Raw genomic sequence first — 11563 nt, 5'->3', positions numbered from 1 at the left:
ACCTTGTGTCATTGAGATACATCTCAGGTTTGAATTCTGAATGGGTAAGGATCTCAGCCTTGAGCCAAAAGCCTCAAGCACTCAGACCTTGCGTCACTACACCTCGCGATTTATTTCCTCTCTATTAATATATATTATTGTTTAGATGCACTGTACTCTAACCTTTTTCTTAAGAATCAAAGATCTATAGAAAGAGCATTAACAATAAAGGACAAGGGAGTGTTAAACCAAACTCCACAACCTGTCAAAGAATCGATTTCTCTGGCTAGAAGGTAAGCAACACGGTTTGCAGACCATTTAATAAAAGAGAAGGTAATGTAAGTAAAATAACTCATTTATTTAATATCATAAGTTAGCAGCAGAGTCGAAGGAGGAAATGTGGATCTCAGAAAAGACATGCAGAGCATCAGTTTCAACCGAATGCGATCATAATGAAGATATTTGATCCAACTAAGAGCCTCCCTAATGCTCAATGCTTCAGCTTCTTTAGATATGTTCAACCAATCAACCAATCAAATATGAAATTCACAATATATTCAAAAGAATTTAAACTCTAAAAAGTTTAAATTGGGGTGAACCAAACAGGGTATGTTTGATCAATTATATTAAAAAGCGTACTTGAATTTGGTCGAGTGTACACATGTGGGGTCACACACTGTTTTGGTCCTGTTGTGTCGGTACTAAATTCAAGCTTTTAGCATACAACATTCTCATTTTCATTAAAGCCTGTTTACCTAACAAACTGCACTCTTTGTGAGTGGGGTTGTTTCTTTCCTAATAATTCTTTATACTTTCTTTTCTCTCTCTCTTTTTTTTTTTTTTTTTTTTTCATTTCAGTTTCTGTATATTATTAAATAGTAACATCACCAATTATACCAAATAATTTATATAATTATAGAGACTAAGAGCATCCTCATTAGATGAAGTTTTTATGTGGTTTTTGTCATATCCATATAAGAGAGAGAGGAAGGAGGAGAGGCCTATTTAGGTGCCTAGCTAGTGTGTGCACTGCACGCGCCAACTAGGCGTAGCAGTTACGCGAAATGCACCTACGAGCTTCCTTTTCCCATTTTTTCTTAAATGTTGGGACCCGCAAAAAAAATCAATATTGTAGGAAAAAAACCACAAAAAATAGCCTTTTCTATTAATAAAAAAAAATCATAGTTATTTTAAAGCTACTATTGTGATTGCTCTAAAGCTAATCCCATCCTTGAAAGGATGGGGCTTGCAAGACGATATAGAATAAAAAATTTCTTCCTTTTTTTTTTTTCTTATAGTTTGATTGCCAATGTGTGTTGTAAGCTTGCAACACGTAGTTTTTGCTTCCATTTAGTAGCATTTGTACTTTTTGAATTATAATGTGAATGTAGTATAGGACTGCTTTTGAAAGGAGTTCTAGTGCATATACTTTCAAATTCTACTCTCACTTTTACTCCATGATGTGACAAACAATGATATGTTATTTTTCATCATGTAGGTCTCCAGAAAATTGTTTACATCAAGAAATCGAGAGTGGGAGCATAAGTTGGGAGTATAAAATGAGAGTCCACAAATTATTTTCCTTTTGATAGTGAGAAAGTGTTGTAGGAATGAAGAAAAAATAGTGAAGGAATTACAAATTTGATGATGTTACTTTTGAAAGTGAGAATATCTTAGGGAAAAGGATAACCTAAAATTCATGAATATATATATATTTTTTGAGTATTACTAACTCTCTCAACCCACTTCTAAAGCACAACAACTCAACAGTTGCCTCCACTGAGGCTCGAACCCACTCCCATCATCTATGTGAGAGTGTTAATCAGGACACCGAATGCCATTTGACCACAAGGTCTTTGGCAATATATAAACTACTTCACACAGCATTATTTGAAGAGAAAAAAAAACATATTTTATCACTCAATTACTTATGATTAGTTATTTTAGTTATAAAATATATCCTCGATTTTGTAAAATTGTAAAAATTCTGGTCTTTTCATAAAATATATCCCCTCCCGTGGTGTAAATATTGCCCCTCCTTCGTTATGGGAGGGGCAATATATGTACTGTTTTTAAAAATTAAGGGGCAATATTTACACCACTAATAATTCAGGGGTGACATTGATAATTGGCATATTATGGAGGGGCATCAATTACAATTTTTCCTAATACTTAACATTTCCAATTTAGAACCATATTGCCTTATTAAACAACTTCACAGTTTTGAGGAGAAAATATATGGTTTTGAACTAAAAGTATGACACATTGCAATTGTTTTTTTTATTGATGATTTGGTTGGAAGGACTAATCACTAATGTATCCAAAAAAAAAAAAAAACTATGCACCCAATGTATAAAAATACTTGAGGACCAAATATGAAAATGTTCTAATAATCCTGAGAGCAAAAGTGAAAATAACTATATGATAGAGGATCGGATTAGAGCGATGAGGATTCAAATCAAGCGTACTTTTGTTGAGCATACGTAATCTAGAAACATAAATGCGTAATCTAACTATCAATTTGATTTCAAAAAAAAAATCCAACTATCAATTTAAACTTTTAGTTGAGATTGAACACATGCTTAAATTTGGTATCAGAGCCAACTCTATGATAAAGGTCATCGGTTCGAATCTCCGGGTCACGCGAAGTAATTGGCCCACACACATGAGGGGACATGTTGAGCATATATAATATATAAACATAAATGTGCAATCTAACTATCAGTTAAGGCTTTTAGTTTTAGTTGAAATGGAGCAAATGGTTCAATTCTATTTGAAAAGGGAGGTAACTTCACACTAAACTACACTTTAAATAGGTTAAGTTAAAATTTTAATTGTTTATTTATATATTGACCTATAACGTTCAATTTGTACGAAAAAAGATAGTGAACAAATTTATTTTTAAATGATTGTTACGTACATAAAAATGAAGACATTGACAAACACACAATAAGTATTTTCCATTGAACATATAATGAAAGACATGTGCAACATGCATATGTTCTTTAGTATATTTATACTATTGTCTAATAAAATTAACTCAATGATTCATCAATTCAAGGGTCACCCTTGAACTCTTGCTTCAGCGGCACTGTAGGGGTTCGATTTAGACTGATAACATGGGGTCACTGGGAGACCCAAAACACAAAAAAAATTGATTAAGGTGGACTAATTTGAAGACTCGCGATTTATCTCCTTCAACATCCTTGGGCAGGGATTTTGAAAGTTTAAAATTAGTCTAACATAAGCTGTGAAATCTAATATATCAGGAAAAAAAAAAAAGAAAAAAACCTCCAAACATCATAGTATGACCAGTACTATAAACATATTAGTGATTGAGTGCATCTGTGTTGAGAATTATATTGATGTCTGATATATTACAAGAGGGTTTAATTAAGTAGAGGGATGTTTTAGATCCATAGGACAATAAAGGGGAGTTGGAAGAAAACATGTTAGACGACATGTTACAACCTAGGCTGTGTTGTGTCTGAATAACAGGATGTTTGTGTGGCAGTGAATGTCTGTTACCTGCACAAGAGAGATTCTGTCATATGGTGAATTGGTTATTAATTATATATACATATGGATCGGACAAACTGAATTCGGACCAGATAGGCCGGACAAGTCGTACAATTCTCCTAATCCGTATTTAGTCTGATCTCAAGATTAGAAAACTTTGATTTGAACATAAATTAATGTTCTTTAATACTTAACATTCAATGAATGATTAGTGAACATGCATTTATCCGGAGGTAGTGTGGGGGAAAGATCCCAGAGATCTAATTAGCTAACGGGGCATGCTTGGTTTCATCTTGGGATATGTTATATATTCATCATTTTATATACCCGAAAAAAAAAATTAGGTATTAGGACAATCTTATCCAAGTTGGTGAGACTGTTAGCTTAATAATCACAATGTTTAAATTTGACTCTTAGTGAGAGCAACTTATTGATTTTTTTTTTTTTCTTGTTTGAGTTGGTTAACTATGTGCAACTTGGGCTGGTTTACCCCCTTGTGGTCTTTTGCCGGCTAGGGGCACACAAGACGGGGTTTACCCAATGCACACTCTTAAGTAGTGGCTATAGGTTTCCAGTTCTTATATCGTGGACCGCGATCCCAAAACGACGTCGTTTCAGTAAGTGGGAGACGGAGCCCGTAATTGAAACTACAGTTCATCTCAAAAGATACTGCTGCCTTACATTTGTTTTGATATTATCGAATGAAACTGTAGTTATATCGAAATGTAACTGTAGTTGTGTTGAAATGTAACTGCAGTGTATATGAAAAGATACTGAATAACAGTTTCACATTTGTGTTTTTATATTATCCAATGAAACTGTAGTTATATCAAAATGTAACTGTAGTTGTGTTGAAATGTAACTGCAGTTGTGTTGAAATGTAACTGAAGTGGTGTTGAAATGTAACTACAGTATATATGAACTGAAAGTGAGTAGCGTGAATTCATCCGTATGTTTTCATTAATAAAAACGACGTCGTTTTGGGACCACGGTCCACGATATAATTTGCGATAGGTTTCCTTCGTCATTCAAAAAAAAAAAAGATTAGGTATTTCCAAAAAATATTACTCCATGATATATATAAAAACAATATTACCAATTAATAGATATTAGTTAATTTCTATTTTATATTTTCTTACCAAATAAGCTTTATTAATTATTTGACCAATAAAATATTTAATTAATTGACTACAAAAATTTGGGCGGAAAATGAAATAGGAGGATTTTAATTACTTTTATATATAGTATATATATATAGATTATTATTATTATTATTATTATTATTATTATTATTATTGATATTGTTATTATTGTTGTTATTATTATTATTACTATAACAAATAATATGTTCATTTTTAGGAAAATGAACGAAACAGAAAAAATGTACTGTAATTTTTTAACTTTCAGCCAAACAGAAAAGGATAGTTTGCAAGCATTCAGCCAAACACCATAAAATTAAAATATTTTCTGAAAAAATGAGTCATTTTCTACAAATCATTTTCCGAAAAATATTTTCCAGGTTTCCAAAGGACCCTAAGTATTATAGTGGAATCCTCCTATGAGTTTTATGAGAAGAATGGATGGAGTAGGCTAGATTTAACTGAACCACTATAAAAATCTCTCTCTACACTTTTATTTATTAGCATTTATTTTATAACATTAACTCAACCAAACCTAATTTTAACAAGATAAAAAATGTGCCATAATTAAAAATGGGTAACAATATTTTTCCGCTACGTTCATTACTTTGATAAAATTCTTTTTTTTTTTCGATCATGTGTGGAGGGGTGGGGGGGGGGGGCTGAGGAAAGACCCGGCTAAGAGGTTTCCCTCACTCTTCGACCCTGCGTGACCCGCATGAGGTCATTGCTGTAGACCTCTTCGCACTCCGGCAGGCATGTATGGAAATCTTTCCAACCCACCATCTGACAGCTGCCTAACACGGCGAACGCATCTGCACTTCTGTTTTGTTCCCGAAAAATATCGCGAATTGAGATGTTCCAATTTTTATTCCACCAGTATATCACCTCGTTCACTATGTCTCGAGCAACGCCCAAGAGTTCAACTTCTCCTTGAATCTATCTAACCGCCTCCCTCGCATCTGTCTGTACCTCCACGTCGCGAACACCTCTACCCCAGGCCCACCGCAAGGCTTTGATAAAATTCTTTGAAGCTACTTTGTGTTTAAGTTCACTTGAACTCAGGTTTTCAAAAAGTAAAAGTTTTTAAAACTTTAAAATTCTATTCACTCCCCTCCCTCCTCCCTCCCTCTAGAGGTGTACTCAACTTCTCGGGACCAACAGTCTCAAAGCTAGATTAACTCAATTTATCCCTTCATGGATCTAGGAGTAAATTCATGAGAATCATAATATAGTCCGGTGAAACCAAGAAACTAGGGTTATGAATAAAAAACGAGAGATGACAACAAATTGGATGCTTATGATTGTTGCTTTGCTCTAGTCAAAAGATTAGGCTTGTGTTACTTCTTTTTTTTTTCTTTTTTTTTTCTTTTTTTTTTAAGAAAGGCTTGTGTTAATCTTAATTACTCAGATTTGTTAATTATGAAGGTATTCTTTATATTCATGGGATTAAACAATAAAACAAAAACCTCTTAATTAATTACTATTATATTATTGTTTGTTCTCACTTGATTTTTTTTTCAATTAAATATTATGATTTCTTCAAAATTGAAAATATTCTGTATTATATAAAAGAGCGTACTGTAATGGTCTTTTTAAACTTGATAATGAAGCATCTTCATCGATTTTCCACTTTGCTAGTTAGTGGAAAATTGATTATTACTTTAAGCCTAAAAAGAATAATTCTTTATTCCATTGTTGTTCCTCAAGTTTAAGTTCACCAGATCCGATTCTTTGATTATATTGAAAATTAAATATGACATATTTTTTTTATAGTGTCGTGATTAAAAAATATATACTTTCAATAAACCAACTCTGATCAATTTTGAACTTAAAAACCGAAAGTAAGAAAGCACATCAATAGGCATTTGATGAGATATTTCAAATATGATATTGTGTAGCAAGAAGTTATGAATTTGGTTATTATTGAAAGCACCATGTGAGAATAGAGTTTCACCATACTATCGCCATGTTTGGTAAATGACAGATGCGTCATTTATTTGACGGATTCGCTATTTTTGACGTTTTGATCATGTCAAAACGCCAAAAAACATGTTTAGTAAGGCAGTGGTTTGCTCCAAATCGCTGCTCTTGCAAACGTTGCATTTTGCAGTGTTTGTAATTAGCGTTTTATTGAACTTTTTATTAAATGTATTTTTTGGTGATAGTAATCAAATAAATAATAATATGTAAAGATTTTTTTTTGTATAACTGAGAGTTTTCGCCGTCGGACGTAATGATTAATCTCCCCGCTGAATTGAAAGAAGATTGATACTACCGTCCCCTTCTAAATTTTGCTCTTAATATTTATCTTCTTATGTGGCACTATTTAATTTTTTTTTTCGTATTTACTTACTAAGTACTCCCTCTGTCCCATTTTACCTGTCATGTTTACTATTCATTGGTCAAACCAATTCTTTTTTCATTACTTATTTTCTTTAGTAATTTTTAATTATTTTTAGATTCGATTTTTTGTGTTTAATAGTATTTTTAATGTAGTTTCTAAATATATAAATTTTATATACTAATACTAAATTTAATATTATGAAAAATTGAATTAAAAATAACTTCAGTCAAGCCTCATTAACCGAATCAGACAAACAAAATGGGACGGAGGTAGTACATTTTTTTTTAACTCGTTGTGAGGTCAGACAATAAATTAAGGAAAAATTGTAATTTATGTCTCTCTATAATATGTCAATTATTAATGTCACCCCTGACTTATTAGTGGTGTAAATGTCGCACCTTAAGTTTCAAAGCGATACATATATTGCCCTTCCCAAGTGTAATTGTTGCCCCTAAATTTTCAATACGGTACATATATTGCCCCTCGCATACGGTATGAAAGGGGCAATATATGTACCATTTTGAAAATTGAGGGGCAACATTTACAACAATAATAATTCAGAAGTAACATTGATAATTGACATATTATAGAGGGACATAAATTACAATTTTCACATAGATTAATAAGGAATTGATAAATATAAATTAAAGAATTTTATTATCATATTTAAAAATGAATATTATGAGATAAATTTATTAAAAAATGAAATAACAATCTTTTTAGAATAAAATGCTAATCATGCTCTTAAGGTATGCTTTTAAGATCAAATCAAACATAATCATACTTTATGTCATATCCACAACTTTATAATGAGAAAGGTAAGTCAATTCCTAGGCGAATGGCTCGAGAAAAATTCCCACATATTGCAAATGACTATGTAATAATTAATTTTAGTATTAGGCATTAATTAAACTGGAAGTCTTTTACCATTATCAGGGCCATAATTGCTTGCAACTTAATTAATAATGTTGAAAATGTTACTTATTTTAAATGAGATCTATTAGCGATTTTAATTAGGTTTAAGTGGATTTGAATTGTTCAAAATGAGGATATTAATTTCATATTTTATAGACTCAAAATATTCAATATGTGATTGAGAGTTAGTTCTCAAAATTTACACATTCAGTTGGCAAAAAAAACTGTTTTGTCAGCCTATAAGTATAGAAGTATTTGGGTAACTACAAGCAAGTTGGTTTATCAGTTAGTTTGGTAAGTATAAGGTTTCAAGTTCGATTTCCATTAAAGTTGTTTATTCACTTTCTTGATTTGAGCTGGTCAACTATAGGGAACCTAAACTAATTTACTTTCTTGTAGTCATTTGACAATTATGACCACATGATGGACTTCACCTAGAGCGGACCACCTTTCACTGCAAATTTTACTGTGGACATGCATCAAAACGACGTCGTTTTGATTAATGAAAGCAAACGGTTGAAACGGTTCCATCCCGCGCAACTGCAATTCCCTTTCAACACAACTGCAGTTCCTTTTCGATATAACTGCAGTTTCATTCGACATTATACACTCAAATATGTGAAACTGTTATTCAGTTTCCTTTCAACACAACTACAGTTTCTTTTATAATAAATTGCAGTTTTCTTTCAACACAACTACAATATCATTTCGATATAACTACAGTTTCATTGGATAATATACACTCAAAAATGTGAAACTGTTATTTAGTTTCATTTTATATACACTGCAGTTTCCTTTCAACACAACTACAGTATCATTTTGATATAACTATAATTTTATTTGATAATATAAAAACAAATGTGAGGCAGCATCTTTTAAGATGAATTGTAGTATCCTTTACGGAGCTCCGTTACGACTTACGGCAGCCGTTTTTCCTACTTAATGAAACGGCGTCGTTTTGTGACTATAGTCCACAATGCATTGTGGACCATCGTCCACCGTATAGCGACTTACCTTTCAATGACAAACATTTCAGGGACAAAACATATCTATTTTAAAGAAAATGTATGTAACACTTACTTCAATAACTTCCTCTGAGATAATACTCTCTTTTTCATATTTATCGAGTAAATTAGTTTATATGATCTCCAAGTATGAGCTAACCCTGAACAAAATGTTGTAAGGGCAGCCCAAGTGGTAAGAGAGTTACACTTGCAGCCGAGAGGTCGTGGGTTCGAACCTTAAGCCCTTGGGTTTGAGTTGGTCAACTATGGGTAACCTAGGTTGGTTTACATCCTTTTGGTCCTTTGCCGGTTAGGGTCACAGTCACACAGTCACGTGTAATAAGCATGGATTCTGGATGGTGTTTGTGTTCAAACAAAATAATTTTGTCAAAATTAGGATCAAAATTAGGAATGTTTGTAGGAAAATGTTATGTAATTGATGGACGTTTTAAACTCAATGTAATGACCGTTATGAATTAAAGCAAAGTTTGTTGACTTTGTTCTTACTTCCTTGAGTCATCCAATTTTTGGCATGGTAGATTAAGTCTGTTAATTTTAATTATATACGTAGATTAATTAACGTGAATCTTGTTCATACATTCCAAATTAACATGAATAACAAATGTGACATTTGTTTTGAGGCAAAACTAACTAAAACACCTTTCAAATTGATTGAAATTAAAGAGAAATTGTTCCACTTGAATTAATCCAAAGTGATTTGTGTGATTTTAAATTGAAACAAATAAGATGTAGTAATAAATACTTTATCACCTTTATTGATGATAACACATGTTATTACTATGCATCTTTGCTTAAAATTAAAGCGCAAACAAAGCCATCAATAAATTCATTCATTATAAGAATGAAGTGGAAAATCAACTTAATCGTAAGATTAAGAAGGTTAGAAGTGATCAAGGTCGTGAATATGAAACATATATAAGTGATTTCTGCATAAGCGTTGGTATCTTACAAGAGTGTACAACACCTTATACACCTCAATATAACAGTGTTGCCAAACATAAAAATTACACATTGAAAGATATGATGAATCCGATGTTGATAAGTTAGGGCTTACCCCAAAATATGCGGGGTAAGACGATTTTGACAAGTAATTACCTTTTAAATAAGGTACTCCGCAAGAAACTCAGTAAAACCCTTACAAGTTGTGGAAAGGTAAGGAACCCTAGACTTAGTAAATGAGCTATAGTTGAAAAATCATTTGGTCAAGATTTTCTAAGTGTCTTATTAGAATATCATTATAATATTCTAACATGTTTATTAGAAAATGAATCAAAATTTTTGACACATTTTGTTAGAAAATGAGCCTCGAATGTATAAGTTTTGACTTTTATGGAAGAACCAATGTGAGAAAATGCTATTAAAAGTGAAGTTGATTTTATTTTACAAAATCATACTTGATAACCCGTTGATCTTCTTCTGGGTAGTAAACCCATAGAATCCAAGTGGGTATTTAGACAGAAGATAAAATTCGACGGTTCCATTGAGAAATACAAGGTCAGACTTGTAATTAAAGATTACAAGCAACATGAGGGTCATGACTACTTCAACATGCATGTATTCTCCCGTGATGATAATAAACTCCATTAGGACGATACTTGTCATCGCAATGTTCCGAAACTTGGAAGTTCATCAAATGAATGTAAAAATAGCTTTCTTAAATGACGAATTAGATTAAGATATATATATATATATATATATATATATATATATATATATATATATATATATATATATATATATATATAAAGAGATCTATATGGAACAATATGAAAGGGTTTATTGTTCTAGGCCAAGAAAAGAAAGTGTGTAAATTGGTAAAGTCTTTATATGTTTTGAAATAAGCACCTATGCAATGGCACAAAAAAATCGGACATGCAATGTTAACTAATGGTTTTAGAATAAACAAAAGTGACAAGTGTGTCCGTGTAAAGGATACAATAGACGGTCATGTCGTTCTTTGTTTATATGTGGATGATATACTCATTGTTATGCTGGTAGTAACAATCAAATAATCAAATCTACAAAAAAAATGTTAAATTTAAGATTTGACATGAAGGACATGGTTTGGCGAATTTAATACCTGGGATTAAAATCATTAGAAGATCAAATAGTCTTGTGCTAAATCAATTTCATTATATTGATAAAATCATTGCAAAGTTTAACTAGGATGATAATCAATTAGCTATGATGCCACACCGTTTGATACTAACATACATATATCATAAGTTTGCAAAGAATGTATTTCTCAAATAGAATATGCTAGGATTATTGGTAGTTTAATATATGTAATATGAGTTGTACTAGATTAGCTAGATACTGTCTTTGCGGTGATATTCACTGGAAGAAAATAATGATACTTACGAGATTTAAGGTATACTCGTGATGACATCATGATGTGGGCACTATACAAGATATCTCGTTGTACTAAAAGGGCATAACGACACTAATGGTATAATGTCATTTGGGGATAGATGAGACCACAAAAAACCTCATCAACAAGGTTGTGGTTCGGATCTCTTTGATCAACTTCACCTTAATTATATTCTCTTAAGCATTAATAAGAGAATCACTCTCCAATTACACCTTCTTAAGGTGCACATTTGCAAGATGTGTTTTTGTGTCCAGAAATCAGAATCAGT

Source organism: Ipomoea triloba, chromosome 8, assembly GCF_003576645.1.
Source record: "Ipomoea triloba cultivar NCNSP0323 chromosome 8, ASM357664v1".
NCBI lineage: Eukaryota > Viridiplantae > Streptophyta > Magnoliopsida > Solanales > Convolvulaceae > Ipomoea > Ipomoea triloba.
The sequence above is the reverse complement of the archived record's forward strand: the minus strand, read 5'-3'. Positions refer to the sequence as shown.